The sequence below is a fragment of the Rhineura floridana genome, chromosome 5, assembly GCF_030035675.1.
Source record: "Rhineura floridana isolate rRhiFlo1 chromosome 5, rRhiFlo1.hap2, whole genome shotgun sequence".
NCBI classification, from domain to species: domain Eukaryota; kingdom Metazoa; phylum Chordata; class Lepidosauria; order Squamata; family Rhineuridae; genus Rhineura; species Rhineura floridana.
Window position 1 is genome coordinate 56,002,913 of NC_084484.1, and position 24,085 is coordinate 56,026,997.

Consider the following 24,085-nt stretch of genomic DNA (forward strand, 5'->3'; position numbering starts at 1 on the left):
ATGACATGCCCCAGATCCGTATTTGGATTGGATGTTAATATAATTCTGATGACTTACAGCTGAAATCCTAAGAGTGTCCATTAGTTCGGACAGATAGGCGACTAACAAATAAATTTTTATTATTATTATTTATAAGGTGGGGCAGGCGCATGGGGGGGGAGAGTAAGGCAGAGAACTGAAGATAGTCAAACTGTCTCATCCAGCACCCTGCTGGGCTCACACATCTAGATGGAAGTTAAAGCAGATCAACAGTGTTGCGCTTCTCTATCCTTTTCTATTTGTTTCTTTTACAGTTTTCCTCCCATTGAGAACAATGGAAAGGCAATACACAATACCAGTTCCAGGGCTGGTGTAGCTTTCTTATATTTATTTATTTATTTATTCAGCTTATATCCCGCCCGACTAGCAAACAGCTCTCTGGGCGGCAAACATAGCAACATATACAATAATAAAATTACAAAGTCAGTATAACAAATATAAAAATACACCATCTAAAATAGAAATTACAGCATTTACATAAATAACTTAAATTAAAATGCCTCAGAGAAGAGAAAGGTTTTAACCTGGCGCCGAAAGGATAATAGTGTCGGCGCCAGGCGTACCTCCTCGGGGAGACTATTCCACAATTCGGGGGCCACCACTGAGAAGGCCCTAGATCTTGTTACTACCCTCCGGGCCTCCCTATGGGTCGGGACCCGGAGGAGGGCCTTCGTAGTAGACCGTAGTGTACGAGCCGGTTCGTAATGGGAGAGGCGTTCCTGCAGGTATCGTGGTCCCGCGCCGTATAAGACTTTATAGGTTAAAACCAACACTTTGAATCTGGCCCGGTAGCATATTGGAAGCCAGTGCAAGCGAGCCAGAACAGGTGTTATATGCTCAGACCGCTTAGTTCTTGTTAGCAGTCTGGCCGCCGTATTTTGCACTAGCTGTAGCTTCCGAACCGTCTTCAAAGGTAGCCCTATGTAGAGTGCGTTGCAGTAGTCCAAATGTGAGGTTACCAGAGTATGAACCACTGATGTAAGGTCCTCCTTACTCAGATAGGGACGTAGCTGGGCTACCAAATGAAGTTGGTAGAACGCATTCCGTGCCACTGAGGCTACATGGGCCTCAAGTGACAGGGAAGAGTCTAAAACGACTCCCAAACTACGAACCTGATCCTTTAGGGGGAGTGTAACCCCGTCCAGGACAGGGTATGTATCCACCATCTGACCAGAGAAACCATCCACCAGCAGCATCTCAGTCTTATCAGGATTGAGTTTCAGTTTGTTAGTTCTCATCCAGTCCATTGTCGCGTCCAGACAACGGTTCAGCACATCGACCGCCTCACCTGAAGAAGATGAAAAGGAGAAGTAGAGCTGCGTGTCATCAGCGTACTGATGACAACGCACTCCAAAACTCCGGATGACCGCACCTAACGGCTTCATATAGATGTTAAAAAGCATGGGAGACAAGACCGAACCCCGCAGGACCCCATATTGGAGAACCCACGGGTTCTTCTTGGTATGAGAGGGTGTTAGGGGAGTTGGAAGACTATGGATCCTTCATATCCGTGCCTTCTCCAGGTCCATCCCAGCACATTCCCTTTTCAGCCATCAGTTGTCAGTAGAGCAAAGACCACAGAAGTATCCATAGCAGTGAGGAGATCGACCTTTCCAAGATCTGACTACACTCTTGCCCTTGGAAATATTATGCTTCCAATAGCCCCTGGGATGCCCCCTTTCCAGATACCATAAGATTGTGCAGGATAGAATTAAATAGGTTATTAGACTGGCTTCTCATGATCTCATCAAGGACATATTGGATATATATATCTATACTATAGGGTCCACCCCTGCTTGCTTCACTCACCAACCCCACCTACTGCCAGCATTCCCTCATGGGTTGCCAGCGTTCACCTCCGTACCCTGCCTCATGGGTCACCAGCACTCCCCAACCACACAGGTCACGAGGACCCCTCCCCCTCATGGGTTACCAGTGCTCCCTCACCTTTTCCCCCCACAGGTCACCATCATTCCTCTCCCTCCCTCCATGGGTCACCAGTGCTCCCCTCCCTCCTCCCATGGGTCACCAGTCTGCTCCCCCCATGGGTCACCAGCATCCCTCCCCCCATTAGTCACCAGTGCTCTCCCTCCCTTCCCCTCCCTCAAGTCACCAGTCCTCCCTCCCCCAACAGGTCATGCACCTACACTCCCTCCCCATGGGCTACAAGCCCCTCCTCCCCCTACGGGTCACCAGTGCATCCCCTCTCCCTCCCCATGGGTCACCAGTACTCCTGCCCTCCCTCCATGGGTCACCAGTCCTCCCTCCCTTCCACTGATCCACCGAGGTCCAGGCCCAGCCAGCACAGCTGCCTCTGCCCCTCTCACTTGCTTGCTCATCCGGGTGCCTCGCATGCCACTGCCACCATTAACACCACTGCCTAGCCTCACTTTGCCACATTCACAGGGAGCATGACACTTAGAAAAAATATAATATAGTAAGATATCATTGCATTTGAACACCTAGTATTGCATATGCATATGAACACCTCACTTTTTCTTTGAATTGTAGGCAAGTCATTTTGGTGTTCTTCTGTATGGTGATTTCACATCCAGGCTGATTTTTGCTGTCTGGAAGCAAATAGCGTTCCAAAGAACACTTGAACTAACTGTTGCAAGAATCCTGTGGCATACTGTAATTATTCTGTTTCAGATCAGAAAATGGTTAGTTCCACGGGACAGAAAGTCTTGTGGTGGGATTTGTTTGTAAATAAATAAAAAGGACAAAAATCACTTAGCTATTAAAGCATTCTATGGGCAGAGCAATAAATTATGTTCAACTTGGGGATGCTGCCAACAGTGACAGCAAACAAACACATATGGGGTTACCCTTGAAAATGGTCCGGAAGCTGCAACTGGTACAGAATGCGGCGGCTCGCCTGATTAAAGGCAGCCGCCGGCGAGATCACATCACTCCAGGGCTGAAGGAGTTGCACTGGTTACCGGTTGTTTTCCAGGCCCAATTCAAGGTGTTGGTTCTGACCTTTAAAACCCTATACGGTTTCAGCCCAGTCTATCTGAAGGAGTGCCTAAAACATCATGAGGGATGCCACTCAACAAGATCAGCCTCAAAAGGCCTTCTCTCTGTCCTACCAGTTAAAACAGCTAGACTGGTGAGAACTAGGGAGAGGGCTTTTTCAATTGTGGCCCCCATTTTGTGGAATTCCCTCCCAAATGATCTCCGCCATGCCCCCTCTATGATGAGCTTCCGCCGGGCCTTGAAGACCTGGTTCTTCAGGCAGGCTTTTGGGGTGGGTTAGGTTTTATTATTATTGTTGAGATTTTTAATGTTTTAATGTATTTGTATGTTTTTATTTTGTACGTCGCCCAGAGTGGCTGGACAGCCAGCCAGATAGGTGACTAATAAATTTAATAAATAAATTAATAAATAAATATGTACAGGAAATGTAAACACTGGGAACAATCCAGCCAAATTTAAGCACCCTCAGTCCCATTGATTCCAAAGGCAACAACACACATATTGGCTTAATTCTCCCAGTAAAGACAATGGGACCAGACTTCTGTTAAATAGCCCACTGTGAAAATATCAAATTGAAAATGTGAGCTTGTCCTTCTAAAAAAAAGGTAAATGGGAGACATAGAGAGAAAATTGCCCCTTCAGTTCAGGACAATAATATGTCCTTAAAAATGCAATGGAATTGATATACAGAAGGAATTGGATGGATATTTGTTTTTCTATTTTTTTAAAAAAAATTATGATTGTTATGGTTTAATGTGTTATGAACAGCCTGGGGAAGGCTTTCCCTGAAAGGCACAATACAAAAGTTGAAATAAAAAATAATATAAAATAAAATGTATATGTCAGAAAATGGAAATATGTGGGTGCTGTCCCGTATTGAATGAAGGTACTTGAATGAAGGGACTCCTTGCATAACATCTCCAGATTATTTAAACCTTGTCTTCCCAAGAAAGTTAAAACAACTACAGCTGAGAGTACCAACAAACTTCTATTTCAGAAGCAACTGAGGTGCAAAGTAACGTATACATCTGTTCTGGCACAACAACCAACATTATATCTGTTTTATATGTTTAAAGATGTTGTTGGGCTTCAACTTCCATCTGCCCCAGCTAGCATGGCCCATCTGGGATGATGGGAATTGTATACTAAAAATAACTGGAGGGCCACAGGTTCCCCATCACTGGTTGAAGGGATGCTAGATGTGACATTTTCCCACCCTGCATTTCTTAGCCTTTGTGTGCAGCTACTTCCCAACCCTCATGCATGCAACAAATAAGTCTGAAGGCACATAAGGCCAGCTCCCTGGTCTGGTCAGTGCCTGGATGGGAGACCGCCTGGGAACCATATGTAAGCAGCCTTGGGTTTCATGGAAAAAGAAAGGAGGGTAAAAATGTAATAAATAAATAAAAACTTACATCACATTTCACAAGTTTGTTTTTCTTACACAGAAATTATCTCTTTGCAGAAAAAGTATTGCAAGGATAAATGGCCCTTCATGGCTTAGAAATTTGAGCTCAAGCTCCATTTCTGGGTTTTGTATTAACTGGCATATCTTCCTCATATACAGTGAGGTTGCAGCGGCCTCAACTCTGCTTCTGTGTCATTCTGAAGATCTGGATTTTCACGCCAATATTTATGCATCCTGTACCTAAATTGAAGTTTCTCAGGATACCATCTTCCATCCTGGTATCTCATTAGATACCTCTTAAGCAAAAATAGTAAGTCATACTGTGAAACCTAGTGGTGGCACCAACCAGTGCTAAATAAATATTGTTCACATAGCCATCAGCACTGCAGTGATCATTAGCCAGATCCCTGTTTCCTAAAGCCATATATAAATGTTTCCTTTTCTCTTATAACTGAAGCTGGGGGAAGAAATTAAAATGGAACATATTTAGTTTGAATAATCAGTGCTCTGTGACTTCCCAGTTCATAAGGCATTTCTAATTATATAGCTTCCAATTACCAGAGATAGCATACAGAAAGGCTTGCGCTTATAAAGAACCTTGTCATATTAGAAAAATACTATTCTTTTTTTTAAAGTATGTATTTAAACTATCATTCACTCACCTTTTTAATTAAATACATTTCCCATTGTGTGGGGCAATTTCACATATATGCAAAGCCAAATTTTGGAGACAGAAAAAAGGAGAAACAAAATCCATCTTTTTTTGTTCAGACAGGTAAAATGATATTCCCATATTAATTCAAATAAATAAACTTAACAAAGAGATCAACGTATTTTGACTGCTGGGACATTTTTAGTACTGATGGAAAGGTTTTGTGTGAAGCTCTGGGTGGTAAATGAACTTTGAAGGGATGGCTTCATTGGAGAACTTCCTAAGTTTTTTCAGATCTTTGTCTGAGTGCTTTCCAAGCTAGCCTGCTGGGACCATCCTCTTTCAAGTCCACAGGGCTCTTGCTAGCTACTATAAATATCTCTTTCTTTTTTTGTGTGTGGCTGGTTGCTACTGTTCTCATGAATCTAGAGCATCTTTTACCTGGCTATGGAGGAGTTGAGTTTAACAGCAAGAAAGTAAAGAGAGAGAGAGAGAGAGAGAGAGAGAGAGAGAGAGAAGCAATGCAAAATGTATTGCTGTTTTTATAAGAAGATGAAAGCTACAGCAGAAAAAGGGCAAGCCAATGCTTTCCAGCCACTGCACTTGATTTCATTGTATAACATCAACAAACACATGAAGATTATAATTAACTGTGGAGAACAGTAATCATGGGCTACAGTGCCTTTGCACTTATGCACAATCATTGAAAAGGAACATAAGAAAGAATTCAGGAAAACATTTACAGTCACTGGAAAAGAGTAGTGTATGATGAGGTCTTCTCTGTCCATCTTAGTCAATGACATCATTAAAAAGTTTTCCAGACACGAGTTCTGGTAGACATCCAGACATAAGAAGACATCAGTCAGTGGAGGCTGGGCCACGAGGCCCAGTCTGCCCTCAGCTTGCCTTCTTACTAGCAACCAGCCCAGGAGATGGCTCGGACTGTCATTGGCTCTGGCTTCACCTACTGTTGGTCTCCCTGTCTTTCATCCTACTAGTCCCGTTGGGTGCCAGCCACCACTGGCATCAGTGTATATGTTCATACGAATTAACTCTTAACCTTACTGCCCAACAGTGCAATCCCAGTCATGGTTACACAGAAGGAGGGATCGGGGAGAAATTTGATTCAGTTCGCATTTAAAGTTGAATCGATCAAAGTCACACTGTCTGAAACACAGTCATGCTTCAAAATTAGCACTTATCCAAATTTTGCAATGCAGTTCTCCAATCAATGTTTACAAAAATGCATATATTAGGGGAAAGTGTGTATGTTTGAAGATATTAGTTAATATACAAAAATACATTGTATTAGGAGAAATTTGTTACAAAAATGTGTGCATTATCAAAACTACATAGAATGTATTAGGAGAATTTCACACTAAAATGCTGAAAAATTTTCATGCGGATCTTGAAAAAATAAATTGCAGATTGCTGCAAAAATGTGGAGAATTGAATTTAAGATTGGAGAAAATGAGAAACAGAGAGAACTGAAACTGACAGATCTTTCCATCCCAACGCAGAAGTCCCACTGAAACAAATGGAGCTTCTCCCCATGTAGAAATGGGTGGATACGTTTAGTCTGTGTCAATTTCACACATGTTCATTCATAAGACTGTTCCATCATCAATCTGAGAATTTCTTTTTTAAAATCTGTCTGAAAATTCATATTTTAATATGTATTTAAATACTACTTTATTACTTCATCACAAAATAATACTTAAATAGGTATTTTATCTCAGTGTAAGCATTTCTAAATATATTTTACCTAAAGTATGCATTGTGGTATGCTTTTAAAAAAAACAACTAAAAATGTGGGCTGTAGTCAATGTTAGTCCTACTCAGAGTAGGCTCACAGAAATTAATGAACATGAGTAACTTAGGTCCATTAATGTCAATGGTTTCACTCTGAGTATAACTTAGTTGGATGCAAACTGGTATTGCAAAATATCAGAGAAGTGTGAAAATCAAAGGATAAGTACCAGGGCAGAGGAGAGGGGGGGAATCCCTGGAGTCAGGGTCTCTGGAGGCCTGGACCATGAAAAAACCAGCAATACATTACAAGATAAATGTTGGTATCTCAACAGACCAGACAGCGGCTATAATGTCTGTTGCTAAATCTCAGCATATCCAAAGCTTCTGGAAACATCAACATTTATTAATATGATTCAGACATGGCAAAGCGCAGCATACACCTTGAGAGTCTCAAGTTGACTCCAGAATTGCTAGGCCCTGGCAGTAGGCCACAGTTCACATTGCTCAACAAGCATTTCCTATAGTTCCCTTAAAGGAATAGTACACCACAGTGGCAGTTAAAGAGAAAGTTAATACATGGGAGTGTGTGTTACCTCTTCTCATTATCTGGTCTGTGATTAGAACACTTTGGAACAAGTCTACATGTGTTTTGGCTTTGTATGGTGAAATTAACATTATTAATAATAAAAAATAAATAACTTATTTTAATCATTAATTATAAATAAATAATTATGGAGTACAAACACCACTCTGCAGCACAGAAGAGAAAAGTGAGAAAAATATGGAAAAGAAAAAGAAAAAAAGGTTAGGCAAGTTTATTTCCTCTGGGCTTTGTTTCAAAGTCACCACATGGTGATAGAGAGCCAGTCGTCAGGTGCTCAATTATTATTATTATTATTTATTTATTAAATTTATTAGTCGCCCATCTGGCTGGTTTACCAGCCACTCTGGGCGACGTACAACATAAAAACATATAATTCACATTAAAACCTTAAAATTCCAACAATAAGACTAAATCCTAACCCACCCCCAAAGCCTGCCTGAAGAGCCAGGTTTTCAAGGTCCTGCGGAAGCTCATCATGGAGGGGTAATGGCGGATGTCAAGCATTATTATTAGAAGAAAAAGCTAATGAGGATTCTGCTGAAGCACTAGCACTACTCAGGGTAAGGATAGATTGGTCTCATATTTAGTTAATGAATACTTCATTGTGAATTAATTTGCCTGTACACTTAGAATACCAGAAGAAATTTGCATGTTTTTACCTTTTCTTTCATTTTGTGAGTAAAACCAAATATGAAACACTTGTTCTTCAAAGCTCAAGTTAATATTAGTGTACAATAACAGTGTATAGTACGTGCAGAACATTTAGGACTGCCATGAATTTTCAGGACCTCCTTTGTAGGTCCTATAGTAAGTAAAAAAAAGTTAAAAATATTTACACCATTGAAAATAGGCTGAACTCATATAAAGCATATGTCTCAAAAATGAATATATACAATGCAAAAAATATATATTTTCAAGGGTTTTTTTTACGCACAACAGCATAATGGCACAGGCCAGGATCCAATAATAAAGTACAGCATCCACCCATTAACACCCCTGTCCTCAGTAGCCAGTCAGTTTCTGAAAGCCCACCTGAACAGAAAGGCCTCGGCAGGAAGGACAAAACGGAGGTGGCTAGCCTAGCCTCCCTTGGAAGGGAGTTCCACTGCCTGGAAGAAGCCACTCAGAAGGTCTTTTCTCATATCCTCACCAATGTGTCTCTGAGCGAGGGTGGTGGGATCGAGAGAAGCGTGTCCCAGGCAGATCTCAACATTCAGGCAGGTTTTTATGGGAGAATACAGTCTTTCAGATTGCCTAGACCCAAGCCATTATTTTAGTTGTTAGATGATATGTTAAATAACAATTAATTTATATTATATATTATACAATGCTTTGCAGACACACCTTCAGCCAGTACCTGTAGAAATGAACCTTATATCCTGGACTTCTTGTAGATGCTTTTTCATTCAAATGTATTAACACAACTAATTAAGGAATTTAGTAATGTAGTTGTACTAGAAATGTTGTTCATTTATTTTCATTTGCATTTGTGAACAGTGTTATTTTTAATATTATGTTTTTTAATTTTATTTTTTTATTAACTATAAGCCGCTTTGAGTGCACGTTTCTGTAGAAAAGTGGCTAACAAATTAAATAAATAAATGTTTTCCACTTATTTTCAATCTCTCTCACGTAAGTTAAACCTAAGTCACTTAAAACCTTGTTTAAAGAAAGTAGTAACATTTGGTTTGTAAGAAGATTTAGGGAGAGGGGCCCAGTCATGCATCTTGCCCCAGGCCCAGTGCCAGCTCTCAGCAACCCTGATAAGCACATTCTGATCAGTGCATGAGGCCAAGAGATGCAGATTACCTCAGTGACCAGATCACAGCAAATTCCTCAAGATCCCTACTCCAAGGTAAGACTGAAGGCATAAGACTGAAGACTTGAGTTCATGGATTCAGTTTCATTGACTGACGAAACAAAACATCTCCTGGATCTTTGAGCCAATAAAGCAACAGGTAGGGCTGGTGCTGAAATGTCACCCTAAAGGAAAAGGGGTTCTGCCTCCAGCATAATGTCAGCAAAATGTTGAGGAATCCAAATGAGTTTGATAAGATGAGCAACTTTCTTCAGAGGTGGGGGTTTCTTCTACACACATGCCAGGGTTTCCCCTGAAGTTTGCATTAAGGGACAACTGAAGAAATTTCAGTGTTCCTCCCTTAGGCATAAGCATCCAAGAGATGCCAAGAGAGTTCCTGCTGTATGAACAACATAGATTTCTACTGTATCGAGTAGAAATGTCTTTGATGAAAGAGAACTGGAACAGAAGAAAATGCAAGCGGGGAATGCGCTTAAATCTTTATATGCATAAATATTAATAGGTTGCGTTATGCATTAGGAATGCTAATTATATAATTATTTTTACTCAATTAAATAAAATAAATTATGGCCCTGATCCAAAGATTCTCCCCCCCCCCATACAACTATGGGATGTTTAAATGCTGCAGCACACAAGGATCTCCTGCTGAACAAATGACTGGCACTGTCAATTGAAATCAGCTTTGCTTTAAATCACTTCCCCTAGCATGAATGTAAAACCTGCATCAGCTGGGATGTAAATTTGATCTTTCTTCCAAATTCTGTTCTGCGCTAATAGCATTTACAATTGCTACAGAGAGAGAGAGTGTGTGTTTGCAGAGTGAAGCATGAAATCGCTGTTTGGAGGGGGGGAGCGTACTTAAATCAACAAGTGGCAACATGCCCACACCAGAGATACTGGATAGACCCTCTCCACACAGCACCCTTTGGGCACACAGAACACAAACTGGAGGGCAATCTGTGGGTGATAGCGTGTTTCCATATAAGGCTAAACCTTGCTGCTTCAAGGGCAGTGTTTTCCTGCATAAGTTAGTAAGTTCATTTCCACTATTCAAGACAGCTTATGGCCAGTATAAATGACAAGTACACTCATCAAGGAATCATAGCCGGTTGCAGCTCCCTGTTGAATACATACTCAGAGGCACACATTTGTCTCAGTGTCCTACATCAGTGTGAATAGTGTAGAAAACTGCCTTATATTGTGTCAGACCTTTAGTTTAGCCAGCTTAGACTAACACAATGACTGGCAATGGCTCTGCAGGGTTCCAAACAGGGGTTTTTACCAATCCTACCTGCAGTGGAGGATGGTGGCTCTGATGTAAGTGGAGCATTGAATCTGCTCTGGGTTTTAGTCCAAAAATCAGCACCTTGGACAGCCCCTTGAAAGTTTGGACTAAAACCTGGAGTAGATTCACTGCCATCAAAGCCACCAGCTCCTGCTGCCTCCCTGGATATGAAACAAGATCGAATCTGGGACTTTGCAGAATGTGCTCTACCACCTAATTGTGCCCCCCTCCTGTACCTGTGGAACACTGCAATTATATTACATCAGCACAGCGGGATCTATAATTTAAAAGAAGATTAATTAAGAGAGCAACCAAAGGTCTTGAGAAAGAACAGCATTGTATTTGACAAAGTGCAAACTTCTTCTGTTTTTGGAGTGGGCATAAAAAGACTAGTAAAACATCTGAGATATAGCTTTTTGTGATGCAAGCTGTAGTCGTAGTATTGATAGAGACCTATGTGAAAAGTACATGGGTAAAAAGGCATTCAAAGTATCTTTATTAAATAGATTTTATCCCTAGCTTTTATGAGGAACAGTCTATGGCAGGCAGAGAAGTGATGTACAGGAAAATTGTTCTGTACTTAATGCAAGTAACATTTAGTCACTTCCTAGTCATGGTTTGTAGTCAATCAGTCATCTGTCCCAACCATCTGTTCAACACCACAGTTTCCCCTCCCCTTCAGTCTAGCTGAACGATATCAACAGCAACTGGTTCTTCAAGGAAAGTAAATGTACCAGTATGTATATGGTAATGAAATACTGATGCTCTGTGTTCCTGGAGAGCAAGTTTTCTATTTTTAAAAAAATCAGTAACATTTGACTATGCCAGATCACATTTGTATAAAGGAGATACAAATGGTCTATGTGATCAAAAATAAAATATATCTATTTCATCTAATCTAGAGGAAGTTAGTCACACCCTGCTACTGAAATTAATAGGATTTAAGTTGTTTTATATTAGTTACAAAATGTAAGAAGTGCCTTTCTTTCTAAAACAGAGGTGGCTAACCCATGATCCATAGGCTGCATCCACCCCTACAAGAGGAGGCCCTCAACTCTCCCCCTTATTGTAATTAAAAGTAAGTAAACATTTTAGACTGCCCCTACAGGTTCTGTCCTATGATGCCATTATGTTAATTTTTTCTGACCCAATTTTTTCCATTTTTTTTAAAAAAGGTGCTTAGTACTGTCTTGTCACAAGTAATTACTCCCACTAGTTTCAGTAGGACTTTCCCATATATTAAATGAATGGAGGAAGTGCAACAGCACTTACTAGCCATGGTTGCCTCCTTGGGTTTCTGCAGTGCTATGAAAAAGGCCCTATGAATGAACAAGCTGTATGTATACACGTAGGGCTCCTCCATGCAAATGGGAAGCCAAGCCAATCTGAGTTCCCAGCTGCATGGTAAATCCCTATGTGCAATACAAGTGTGTGTGTATATAGGGGCATTTTCACACTAACTTTGAGCACATGGCCATGAGGGATAGGGTATGGCTTGCAGGCACAATTCTACTGCCCCTTGTGCATTCACTGAATGTGGTGGAAGGAGTGTTATGTATATAGGTCTTTAAGAATTACTTTCAATGGCAGTGATTTGTCCTGGCAGTTTAGCTTGGTCACTATGCTTCCTGACTTAAGCTGCAATGCTATGCACACTTACCTGGGAATAGGCCCTTTTGACCACATTAAGACTTACTTAAAATGCACTGTCTCCTTGGGTTGAACATGGATATCAGGATTTGTATTAAATGTCTCATCTAAATCCATCTCAAAAGTAGAGTATTTAAGTAAAGGGCAATGGTAAACATACTCACATGCAAGTAAGCCCTAAGGATTTTGATAGCACATTCTCCCTAATAAATGATCGGGTGGTTGTAAAACACAGCTATCAAGAACAATTGGTGGGTTCAGTGTGTCATATGAAGTGCGGCTGATCCTCCTTCATTCACTCAGTGTTTGAATTGAATTGAAACTTTATTTTTACCCTGCCCTTTTTCCAAACTGGAACTCAGGGCGGCTTACAAATAGAACTACATGTAGTTAAAAACATAGAGTGTTTGCAATACTGTATTTACAGATATTACCCTTCGAGTTGTAAAATATGTGCGAGCCGAGAAGAAGGGTGCATTTTGAAATGGGGTTTATTGTGTTAGTTTGGTTATAATGGTAGCGCTTCTGTCCCGATTTCTCATGTTCCTTTCACATTGCAGTACCTGTTGCCTTATGAAACTGTGGCTTTTTGACCAATACATCGCCATGTCACAATTCGCACCAGTGGGTGTGGTGTGATACAAAAATAAACGTCATTGGACATGTTGCTACTCCCCCACTCTTCCTGCACAGGCACAGGCACACTTCTGTTCCCTCATGTTTCACCCATGAAAATGGCAGGAAAGAACAGTATGCTGGTATACAGCCACAAATTTTGTTACTTTACTCCCATGATTTTCTGGGTTAATGGGGTTGCAGATGGATTTTTTCTGGAAGCAATTAACATGGAAATGAGCACTCAACTTCCACTGTATTCCGCTAGATTTCCAGAAGTGACTTTTACATCATGTGAAAGATCAAATAAAATGCAGAAATTATCAGGTATTGAAACATCAGGAAAATGGAATAAACTGCCATCTGAATGCAGCCGAAGAAGTATTAGTATTAGTATTAGTAGTAGTAGCAGCAGCAGCAGCAGCAGCAGCAGCAGAGGCTCCCACCATCACCTTACCATTTAAGCTTAACTACAATTTTTTTAACCCTTGGTCCTTCTTGTTAGGATTGTTTAAGTGCACATGATATGAGCAGGCCCAGTGCCAGGCATGACTGGGCCCTTGGGCACTAGCCTGCCCTGGGCCCATGGCACTCGCCCACATACCACACCTACCACTCCCATCACCTCAATGTGAATGCCATGCACGCTGCATGCATGGCTGCCATCAACCAAGATGGCAGCAGGGGCTTCCCTAAGGGGCTGGTGCCCCCATTGTCATCTTGGTTGATGGCACACATGCATGCTATGCTACACGTGCACATACCTGCCATCAACCAAGATGGCGGCAGGGGCATTAGCCCCTTAGGGAAGCCTCTGCTGCCATCTTGGTTGATGGCAGGTATGGGTGCGCAGTGCACACAGCATTCACTACGCCAGGAAAGGTAGGTGGGGTGCGCAGACAGGCATTGTGAGCCCACCTGGTTTGTGGGGGGGGGGACCTGGCAGCTCCCTCTCTGCAATCCGTGACAGGGTTGGGAGCGCTACCCCCACACACTGTGGGGCCCTGAATATGAGGAAATGTCTTCTCCTCAGAAGCCATATATTTTCCAGTGCTTCCTCCCTTCCATATATCCATTATGAGAAAGTAGGAGAAGGACTGTGCACTTCCCCACTTTTGCAGACTATTATCTCTAGGTGTCAATAGTGAAATACTCCCCTCTTTTTCCCAAGGGGACCTTCAAGCATGCCCTGGGACCATTAGAACTTGCTGACTCCCTTTCGTGTTGATTCACTTGCCCCTATACTGGAACATAACTGAGTTCAGGCTGGTAGCCAATTCATCATTGTTTTCTCTTCGTTACACTTGAGGTATTTCAAACAGTTTGCTCTTTTGCAAGGGGATACTCACTATGATGGTGTCCTGCACTAAGATGCTTTGTACTGCAGAGATCAAAGAACAATTCTAAGTAAAAATTAGGAGCATAACCATTTGGACATTTTGAATTCATGGCATGTGACTTAGTCACTAAATAAAATTCTTTCTTATATTTTCTTTGGCACAAAACCCTAGAAAATACCTTGGAAATATTTCTAGAGCTACCAACTATGTGTGTGTCTCAAATAAAATGTTCATATCTTGTTACTGAATTTGAAAAGTAATTTAAAAGTGTAGTAATAAAAAAATCCCTCAACCACTTCATAGGAAGCTGCCTCATACCCAATCAGAGCCTTGGTCCATCTAGCTCAGTATTGTCTACACTGACTGGCAACAGTCTCTGAGGTTTTAGGCAGGCTTCTCTTCAAGAGTTTGTTTATGCCATTGCAAGCCAAATATCAAGTTAACTGAAATGTGTCTGTATGTGTTCCTAATGTGGAACATACTTAATGTGTTTGCACTGGTAAATCTAATATTGTAGTCACAGATGGTCCTTCTACAGTGAAACTCATGAACGTGTGATCACATGAAGTTGTACACTCAGAAAAGGAAGTGTATCAAGAAATATCTAAGGCTGATTGAAAATGGCTTCCCAAAATTATCCATCCTCTTTGGGAAAAGTATGTGTGTGTGAGAAGGGATGTTTCTGAATATTCTCCAGGTGGGATTGGAATTCTCCAACAGTTTGGGGATGTGTGTGTGTGTGTGGAAAGTATCTTCTGATAAATTTCAGCTCAGTTAATACTCAATGAAATTATAGGCAGCATTCATTTTTTGTTGTTGGGCTAGTGTTAGTACTACAGCAACAGGGTTACTACCATCTCCTTCCCCCATAGGTACCCCACACCATCCCCAAATCTTCTCTGGAGGACTGGGAGATCTCGTAGAAGAGATTTAGGGGAATGGTTGGAGGAGATTGTTCCACTGTGCAAGGAGTACTTTTGCGTTGACAGAACGATTGCCTTAGCACTATGTTGAATACAACTCTATATTGTTAGTTTAGACTGGTGAATGAAGGCAATGGACTTAGCCCTTCCTGGCATGAGTAGAGGTCAAACCCAGAGTTCTGTGGGAAGAGGGACTGGCCATTAAATTGTTCTGGTAATTGTACTATGTGAGATGCATAGGAGTCTCCTAAAAACTCTCAGCACCCTTCATAAACTACCCTTCCCAGGATTCTTTGGGGGAAGCCATTACTATTTAAAGTAGAATGACAGTGGAATAAATATATGGTGTTAATGTGGCCTAAGTGCAGGATGGAGTTATTTGTTTATTATTTATTCATTTATTTAAAAACATTTATAAGCCACTTAATATTTCAAACACCTCTAGGTCTTCTCAGATATGGAAGGGCATAATAGGTAGATGTACACTTTTAGCATCTTTACCCCCATCTATGCCATTTCCAAATCCCAGAAATATCACATGGTTGCTGCTGGTTCCCAAATATGGGATAATATGTCTCCTCTCGCTGAATTTTAGGAAATAGTTATATTTGAAAAAGTAAGCAGATACATTATAAAACCCTGAGTAATCATTAAATTGGTCTTCAGAACTGCTTCATAATAAACTGGGGAGTAAAAACTAAGAGCAACCGGCATCTAAAAATTGGTTCTTGTCACTAGCCCTTGCATTACTGCAGATCTCAGAAAGCAGTTTTCTTCAAAATTTCTTTCTGGCTCCCAGAAAATCTCATGAGCGCTTAAGGTTTGCCAGAATTGTTACATGGTACCCCCTGAAAAATTCTAATGCCACCCCTCCGACAATTGACTAACCCATAAATCAACAGCAAGAGATAAGAAATGGGGATTCATAGGTGACTAGTAAACCACACAGGGAAGAGGTACTAATGCTACAGGATACTATGTTGAATGAGCAAGGGTGTCAGGAGAAAATGACAAATTTGCTATTGGTTCCTGTTAATGGGGGTATCACATGTAGAGTGAGAGAAGCCGTTTTTCCGCTCTATTTGATGCTGGTTAGATTTCATTTGGAGTGCTGCATTCAGTTTAGGGCACCACACTCTTCTCCAGATATAGACAAATTAGAGGCAATTAAAAGGACATAATCAGAAGTGATAAAAGATATTGAAAATAAGACCCAGGAGAAAAGATTAAGAGAAGTGGACATGCTCAATCTAGAGAAAAGAAGGCAAAGGGGAGACATTATAACTTTCCACAACTGCATAAAGGGCCATCAGAAAGGCAGTGGGGAGCGATTATTCTTATTAGCCAAAAGGGACAAAACATGAAGTGAAGTAATTGGCTGTAGCTGCAACACAGATAATATAGGCTAAATATTAGAGGAAAGCTTTATATCCTTAAGAGCAATTAGACTATGGAGGAAACTGGAGATGTTCAAGGCTAGAGTTAATGGTAACCCATTAGAATTTAAGGGTAATTAAATCAATCCTTACATAATACATGGGAGGTCAGAGAAGAGAGACCTAAACAAATGGTTTGCTGTGGATCCCTTGTCAGTGTACCATGGTGATGCTCTAAAAGGATGCAGGCTGCTGAAAGGTTTGTTCCACGCTGCTTTATTCTCCATTGAACATTTCCTATTGAATATGTCTTGCAGTTGTTTCACAAGGGAGATGTATAAAGGCATTTTCTGAGTTTATGAAACCCTTATGGAGAAAAATGTTTAGAATTTTAAGCATCTAAATAATGGGATCTGATTCATAATAACCTGAATTTAAGCCAAGTTAGGGTAGCTTCAGAAAACAGTTTGCAGTGCAGCAGCAACTAGCATGTGGGAAAGCCAGTCATTTGCAGCCTTTAGCATCATATTGCTAAATCAGAAACACACTCTTTAAATGGCCCAGAAATCTGGAAATGGCTACAGATATTATTATTATTATTATTATTATTAGGTTGCTTTTCTCACCAGGTGATCCAAAGCGACTTAGGCGTCAATCCAATACACACTTACCTGGGGGAAGTCTCACTGAATCCAATGGAGCTTACTTCTGAGCAAACATATATTGGCTTGTACTGTTACATAACCAATTAAAAGCAGAATCCAAAAAGCTGAAAAAGCATCTCTGAGAAAAAACAAATTAAAAAACACACAATCAATATTAATAAGGGGCAGGTATACAAGTCCTGCCCCACTAAAAGAGGCCATCAACGGATAAAGGCCTCAGTGTAGAGGAAGGTCTTTATCTATCTTTAGGCGCCAGGCAAACATGGTGGCAGGTGTCCCTTTTTGGGAATAACATTTCACAGCTGGGGAGCCACCACTGAAAAGGCCCTTTCTTGTGTTTCCACCCTCTGAACCTCTTGTGGAGGGATCATGCAAAGAAGGGACTCTGATGATGATTGCAGGGTCCAGGTTGTTTCATATGGTAGAAGTAGTCCTTGAGGTATTGGGGTCCTGAGTTACATAAGGCTTTATAGGTCAAAACCAGCACTTTGAAATGAGTCCATAAACTAATCATTCCATCACCTGTCCCTCTTTGGAGGGATACATAAGCCAGCTGGCTGAGGTGGCCTGGGAGACCCAGTGCCTGCAGGAAGAAGGAGAACATCGCCACCCAGGGAAGGAAAGCCTGCTGTTGCTGCTGCTGTTGGAACACCACCTCCACCACCCTTCCCAGTGGGACTGCTGCCTGGCAGACGTGCCTCCTGCAGGACCAGGTCCCAGGTACCCAGCCAGCTGTGACTAATTTCCATCACCTGTCCCTCTTTGGAGGGATACATAAGCCGGCTGGCTGAGGTGGCCTGGGAGACCCAGTGCCTGCAGGAAGAAGGAGAACATCGCCACCCAGGGAAGGAGAGCCTGCTGTTGCTGCTGCTGTTGGAACACCATCTCCACCACCCTTCCCAGTGGAACTGCTGCCTGGCAGACGTGCCTCCTGCAGGACCAGGTCCCAGGTACCCAGCCAGCTGTGACTAATTTCCATCACCTGTCCCTCTTTGGAGGGATACATAAGCCGGCTGGCTGAGGTGGCCTGGGAGACCCAGTGCCTGCAGGAAGAAGGAGAACATCGCCACCCAGGGAAGGAGAGCCTGCTGTTGCTGCTGCTGTTGGAACACCACCTCCACCACCCTTCCCAGTGGAACTGCTGCCTGGCAGACGTGCCTCCTGCAGGACCAGGTCCCAGGTACCCAGCCAGCTGTGACTAATTTCCATCACCTGTCCCTCTTTGGAGGGATACATAAGCCGGCTGGCTGAGGTGGCCTGGGAGACCCAGTGCCTGCAGGAAGAAGGAGAACATCGCCACCCAGGGAAGGAGAGCCTGCTGTTGCTGCTGCTGTTGGAACACCACCTCCACCACCCTTCCCAGTGGAACTGCTGCCTGGCAGACGTGCCTCCTGCAGGACCAGGTCCCAGGTACCCAGCCAGCTGTGACTAATTTCCATCACCTGTCCCTCTTTGGAGGGATACATAAGCCGGCTGGCTGAGGTGGCCTGGGCTTTTGTCTTTTGTTTTGTTTTTGTTTTCTTTTGGGTGCCATTGGTTTTAGCTATGGGTGGGTTCGGTTTCATTTTATACTGTAGTTCTTGGGTTTTTATGTAGTTTGTATGTTGTATTTTACTTTATCTTGTACGCCGCCTAGAGTGGCGGCCTAGAAATAAAATTTATTATTATTATTATTATATTTTTAGACTGACTTACCCTAGTCAGCAACCTGGCCACCAAATTCTGCATCAGTTGCAATTTGAAAACTGTCTTCAAAGGCAGCCCCACATATAACACACTGTAGTAGTCAAACCCTAGAGGTTACCTGACTTTAGACAACAGAAGTTAGGTTATCCCTGTCCAGATAGGGGAGTAGCTGAGCCACCAGCCAAAGCTGATGGAAGCTGCTCCATGGCACCAAGGCCACTCAAGCCTCAAGTGTCAGTAATGGATTCAGGAATGCCTCCTTCAGAGGGAGTGTGACCCCACCCAGAGCAGGCCACATCCCATCCATCCAATCTAGGGAACCACCCACTAATAGTGTCTCATTCTTATCTGGATTAAATTTCAGTTTTTTGGCTCTTATCTAGTCCATTGCTGAGACAAGATACCGATTTAACACATCCACTGCCACATCTTTAGATGTAAAGGAGAAGTAGAGCTGTGTGTCATCAGCATATAGCTGACAATGGACTCCAAAACTCTGGATGATCCCACTTGGCAGTTTCATGTAGATGTTAAATAGCATGGGAGATAAGATCGAATCCTGTGGAACCCCACACTGAAGTTTCCACTGAGCTGAACAACATTCCCCAAGCACCACGCTCTGAAGACGACCATTCAAGTAGGACTGGAACCACAGCAAAGCAGTACTACCTACCCCCAACTTGGACAGCTGCTCCAGGAGAATATCATGGTGGATGGTATCAAAAGCCACTGAGAGATCAAGGAGAATTAACAGGGACATACTCACCCTGTCTCTCTCCTGATATAGGTCATCATACAGGGTGACCAAGGCAGTTTTTATAATGAAACCAGGCCTAAACCCTGATTGAAATAGATCTAGAAAATTGGTTTCATCCAAGAGAACCTGTGTCTGATCTGCAATCATATACTCAAGGTAACCTTCTCTGCCACAGCATGAGTTTTTAAAACAGCACAAATTGCCAATTAAATCCATCTTTTGGGGACTAACTACAGGTTATACCCAAATGTATTTAACAGGTACCCTGAAACTCTTTTTTTAAAAAAAGCAAAGTTGTTGCTGTTGCTATTGTTATTATTATTTAGATGTATTAGTTGCTTCTTATCCGAGGGTCTCCAAGCAACTTACAACATTGTTGAAAACCAAAATAAATATATCATACCATAAAGCAAAATAATAAAACAATCACCACCCCTCATACAGCCACAGAAAGTGCTGGCAGCAACAAATACAAATATCACCTTAGCCTATCAAATGCCTGGGAAAAAAGGTAAGTCTATACCTGGCACTGAAAAGCTGTCAATGAAGGCACCAAGCGGACCTCACCAGAGAGCGGATTCCACAGATGGGGAGCCCCAACTGAAAGGCCCTCTCCTTTCTCACCACCCTCCGAGCCTTCCTCAGAGGGGGGACCTGAATTGAGAAGGAACAAATGATGGGGAGAAAAAGATCACTTAACCTTTTCCGTATCTCTGGTCCAGATCACCCCCCATGCTTTTCAAGAGTTTGGGGTTCAAAACACTCACTTGCAAGTACACCTACACTGACCCTCCACCAGGAGAAGGCATTTGGAACAAGAAAAAAGCAGATGATGAATGGGTTAATCACATCCCTCTCCCCTACTTCTCTGATCTAAATTCCTCACACACATCCCTGCCTAAGCTTTAAAAAAAGTGTGTGGGGGGGGAATGTTTGGATACTGTTGAAATGAAATGGAAATGGACTGCCTTCAAGTCAATTCTGACTTAAGACGCCCCTATGAATAGGGTTTTCATGGTAAGCGGTATTCAGAGGGGTTTTTCCATTGCCTTCCTCTAAGCCTGAGAGGCAGTGACTGGCCCAAGGTCACCCAGTGAGCTTCATGGCTGTGTGAGGATTCGAACCCTGGTCTCCCAGGTCATAGTCCAGCACACTAACCACTACGCCACCATGCATTAAATTTTATCATGTAGTTTTTTTCTTCACATGGGAACTTACACCAGGATAAGGTTGCTCCCAACTATTAGTTTGGAGCGGCTTTGTTCCACCCCAATAAGAAGGACGTCTAGCAAGAAACTGATATTTTAGTGTTGGTAACAACTTTCTGAAAAACCCATTATCAGTAGGCAGGCATCTTCGTTGTACTGTTTTTGATGCCTGCTAAACACTTGTTTTTATTTAGGCAAGCTTAATTTTATTCTGCATATTGGTTTTTATAACTGTTGATTCTATCTATATTTTGGTACTTTTATTATGTCTACTTTTTAATGTCTGTATTTATCACTATTTTAATGATTATTTTATACTATTTCATGCAAACCATTTAGAGATTTACATATTTTGATTAAGCAGTATTTAAATCTTGCTGAATAGGTAAATAAAATAAATATGTATATACAAATTACAGTCTTACAAAATAAATCAATATCAGTAATACATAATTATAATTATTTAGTATTCAAATATCTTATATTCAACAGTATGACATTTGCCCAGTTAACAGAATTCTTTGGAACTGCAAATACAAATTTTGTTGTTATTTTATGGTCTTGTTATGATAGTATTATATATTTGTTTTAACATTTCTGTAAGTTGCTTGGGGACTTTTGGGAATTAAGCAGCTAACAAATCTAATTATTATTAGTATTATTATTAGTATTATTATTAGTATTAGTAGTAGTAGTAGTAGTAGTAGTAGTAGTATCTGGCCAAATTCTGAATACACAACACAGAAGAAATTTGGGAAATTTGACTGAGAATGTAGATTACATGTATTATATGAATGATGCCATATTCCCCACCAAATATGCTCAAACTCCTGTAGCTTGCTTAAACAGACTAGAAATAAGGAAGCTACAGAAGGCACCATATCACCCAATTCTACAATTCTCCTTGAAAATCGCTGTGGAAAATCGCTGCACAAACATCTAATCCACAATGACAGAGAATAAACAAATTAATGGAAAATTCTGCATCTGTTCCAAATTTGGTGGAATTCTAGCACATCCCCAAACCATCTATAAGCCCGAGTTCCTAGAAGGAACAGCAGGATACAATATGATGGTTATGCAGGTGGACAGACAAGTAAGAACAAAGCAAAAGATGATTCTATTCTGAGAGCTGCAATAGAAGCAACATAAGAGGTAATTCTTCGTTGAGGCTGATGTAGATTATCTGTGTTTATTTTATTTTGCCTTTTAGAAAAGAGGGTCACCAGCTTGAGATGCATCCCTGCCTTCCCATAGCAAATGACAGCATCAGTTTAATTTGGAAATTGTCTGAGGATTGGCTCACATGTTTGGCTAATAGCTAAGATATTCTGAAAATGAAAAAAGGGGGAACGATGAAGGTTTAAAAATGGACTGGAAACAAAACAAAACACAAAACAGCTTCACAGGCATTTTAAAATGTGGCTTTAATATGCATGTGTAGCAGCTGGACTGACACAATGGACCCTAACGGCTCCGTCAGGTTCCTTTCATACTGCATTATTCCCTCTTCAGCGAGAGTACCAAAAACATTTTTAGAGGGGGGGGGGAGATAAACCTCCTCATATTTCTTTCCAACAGCTGCAGAAGGCAACAATGACACAGGCAATTTCAGCGCACAAGAGTCCCAACGAAAATCTAACTTGTTTGATTGAAGGACTTCGAACAAGAGAGAAAATAGCCAGTATACTAGCATAGCAGTGGTAAAAGGGCCAACACAATCCCACCCTAGGCCTGGCTGGGCATGCTGAATACAGCCCATACAACCACGCTGTGCGTATGGCTGAATCCTTCACCGCAAGAAGAAACTGTGATTTCCCAGCTAACCTTTCTGATGTAGGCTGAGCAGTGACTTAGTGGACCTAAGTTAGCCATGGTGATTATCATTATTATTTAAATGTATATGCTGCTTTTCCATATTAATATACTCAAAGCAGCTCACAACAGAACAAAAATGCAAATCGCTACATCAGTAACAATCAAAATACTAAATCCAACAAATAATTCAAGTTTGATGACATGAACATTATAACATTTAAAGTCAAAACCTGGTAAGATCTATCTATAATTTCAGTGCTTGGCTCTTCTCCCCAAACCTTTGGCCTTTCAGGTCAGGTGTATCGTAAGTCAATGGTTTGCTAGAGACAAACATCTACTCTGAGTAGATGTTATCTTATTACAATCCCATGGGTCGTCTCCAATGTTAATCAGGCTCTGAATAGAACCATTAAAATTAAGGGACATGACTAACTTACGCGCATTAGTTTAAATGAGACTACTCTCTGGACTCAGTTGGATACAACGCTAAGCAGTTAAAAAAACTGGTTAAAAAAAACTGGTTAAAAAAAACTGGTTAAAAAAACCCAAAAAAGACACAATCCCAGCAAAGGCTTCACAAGTATACAAATCATGACTTTTCTCTTCAAAATATAAGAGCAGAATATGTGTGTATGTGTGGGTCCTTTTCTATTTGCCCTTTTTAGATTATTTCCTAGGGATGCACATATATTTTCTGAAGCATGCACCCCTTACAATGGATGTGGTGCTGCTTAATAAAATAAAAATAAATGGTTTAGAAAAAATTAATAATACAACAATAGCAATCAGTAACATTTCCTAAAACCTAATTAAAAATAAAGCAAAAATACATATAAAAATGAATCTGAAAAGTGCACAAAACAGAGAATTCAAAACTTAAAAGAGTAAGTCCAAGAAAGCTTGAGTAAACATATAAGTTTTTAAAAGGCATTTAATAGTCATTACTGTCTCTGTCCACCAACTACCCAAGGGATGGCATTCCAGAGGTTGAGTGCTATCACCAAGAAGGCCTGCTTCTAGATTGTCAACAAATTCTAACCTGCTAGAACAACCGGCAGTGTCCTCTCAGAAGATCTAGGAGCTGCCCCCCAGCTATGCAACCCCATACAGAACAGGCACACAGCTCAATGACCAGACATGGGAACTGCCCACCCATAGGCTTTCCATGTTGTTGGGATCTATTTGTTATCTAGCCCATAACTGAAATCAGACACCAGTTTAGGATTTTCACAGCCTTTTCTGATTCAGATGATACAAAGAAAGAGAGCTGTGTTTCAAATGCCTTGCTCTAAATTCTCTAATCTCCCCCGTGGCTTCATATAGATATTCTTGGGAATGGTTTCGGTTGATGCGGCCTGATGACGTGGACAAGGCGCTTGCAACGATGCAGCCAGCATCGTGTCCTCTTGATCCTTGCCCTTCTTGGCTTATTAAAGCTTGCTGAGGGGATTTGACCGAGTGGATCCAGGGTGTAGTCAATGCATCTTTGAGGAAGGGAGTGGTTCTAGC